This window comes from Pteropus vampyrus, unplaced genomic scaffold (genome assembly GCF_000151845.1).
Source record: "Pteropus vampyrus isolate Shadow unplaced genomic scaffold, Pvam_2.0 Scaffold416, whole genome shotgun sequence".
In the NCBI taxonomy this organism is placed as follows: Eukaryota; Metazoa; Chordata; class Mammalia; order Chiroptera; family Pteropodidae; genus Pteropus; species Pteropus vampyrus.
In genome coordinates, this window is record NW_011889197.1 from 316,193 (window position 1) to 318,394 (window position 2,202).

General features: G+C 45.3%; 1 protein-coding gene across 1 annotated transcript in view; it reads right to left on the reverse strand.

Annotated features, from left to right (window-relative positions):
* The window catches only part of BARX2 (BARX homeobox 2), a 69,424-nt gene that overhangs the window by 12,865 nt on the left and 54,357 nt on the right, over positions 1-2,202 (reverse strand). The gene's annotated exons all lie outside the window — the stretch shown is intronic.

Here is a 2,202-nt window from a genome sequence, read left to right on the forward strand (position 1 = left end):
CCTCTCAGGTGTGAATTCTCAGCTGCAATTCTCTACTTGAGGGTTACTCAGCAACATCTCACCATTAGGAACACCAACAGGTACAGGCAATGAAGGTGCCAGGTGCTAACTCTTGGCACTCCCAGTTGTAGAAGCCTAACCCCTGTAATAGTGCACGATTTAAATCTCCAATAATAAAAACAGTCTTCCTTCAAGGGGCTTCAGAACCTGTCTTAAATTTGCATTCACATATATCTGGTTGTCCCAGTGAAAGAGCTACTGGAAGCTGACAGTTTTATTGAAGGCAATTAACAGACAAGCTAATAAATTCCCAGTGCCAATAGCACTCAGCTCTCCCCACTAAAAGCATTGCTTCCCAAGCAGCCATTCATTAAGAACCAAGAACATGGGGACAATCCCCCAAGACTTCCTATCTCCCAGGCCTCCCTGGAGACAGGTCCTCCTGGGCTCTTACTGTGCCTTCGCCCAACCCAGTTCACCTGAGGCCCTCAGGTGCATTTGTCAATGGAAGGTTCAGTTCACAGCTCTGCCACTGTTACCAAATGGTGTTAGCTCACTTGGGAAAAATGCACCCTTGACTCACTCTGGCTACAGAAACACATTTCACTGTCATCAGCTTTCTCTCATTACCTGCCACCGTTACAAATTCTCACTTCCCTGCGTATTCGCTTAAGTGGGGTCTCCTAGGAAACCACAGAAACAAACAATGAGGAAGAGGGAGAGAGCTGTGGGAGGAGAGAGTGCTCATGGCCCTGGTCACGTACAGAGGTGAGGAACATCTGAGAAGGCAGGTTAAGGCGGCAGCTTCGATGCCAGCCAAATGGTGTCCTCCTCCCTAGGCAAATGAATCAATCCTGTCTAGGTCACCTGAGAGGTGCCTAGGCAGGTATCAGAAAGCCCCAAGAGGTTTATTAAGAACTAATATTTCTTAATAAAAAATTCTGACTTCTAGAAAATAAGCCCAAAATTTTACTCATGCACACTGAAGCCCTTTCAACATACCACCACACAATTCATAAATAATGGTGCTGACTCCACCCAGCTGGCCAAGTCCATAAGGCTCTTCATCACAGGCTGGGAGTATCAAAATAGCTATATGAAACCTAGTGATCCCCAATTTACAAATTTGTCTCCATTGCCCCCCCCACAGGCACCCCAAATGCCCATGTCCAAAACAAAATTCACTCTTTATCTGCAAAATCCACTCTGTCCTCAGCCTTCCAACTTCAGCTAAAAGTATCCCTATTTACCTAGCAGTTCAATCCAGGAACCACAAAAATCTCAATTCCTGTTTCTCTTCCACATGGCAATGTCAATCCTATTCATTTCATCTTCAAAATCACTCTCCAGTCCATTCTCTCCTCTCCATTCCCACTATCACCACTTTCGTTCAGGTCTTCAGTGACTGTCCCTAAACTCCCTGGTGTCCCTGCTCCATCTCTTCCCTCTATAATCAATCATTTATGGTGCCACCAATGCAAGAATTCTAAAATGTAAATCTGTCACAGATCATAAAGAGGCATAAACGAAGGAAGGGAAAGAAGAAGCAACTCAAGACCTAAAATCATGTCGCTTCCAGCTCTTAATGGCTGCTGATGGACAGCCTAAACAACAAAGTGCACATCCTTTGGCCAGGCATATGAGGTCTTCCCACCTCTACAGCCTCATCTTCCACCAGGCCCCGACTCACACCTTAAACTGGAGATGTCCCGACCACTTGCAGTTCCCTCAACATGCCCAGTGAGCATGCTTCTGCGCTTGTGGATGGCATTCCCTTGCCATCTTTGAATCAAAGCTCTTCTTAAATGTTTCCTCCTCTGAGATGCCTTCCCTAGCCCCACTAACACATTCAGCAATATCTCTGTGCTCCTACTGCCCTCAGTCACATATCGGCACCAGCACCCAGCTCACCGTGTTATAATATTACAGTCACTTCCTTACCCATGATTTCACAGAGAGTAGGACTCCTGTCTACTACTTTACAGGCCATAATTCCTGCCACAGTGCCTGGCACAGAAGACCCTTAGCTAACAGCTGATGGGCACTTAATTGAATCAATTAACAAATTCTCTTTTAGTCAGTGATTTGCAGACTCCTCTCTCACTTAAATTTTTATCAAATAGCTACTAAATAGCTTAAGAAATGCATTTGAGTTTCCTTCCCTTTCTCTTTAACAGCACTGGGGTCAAAACTGATATAGAC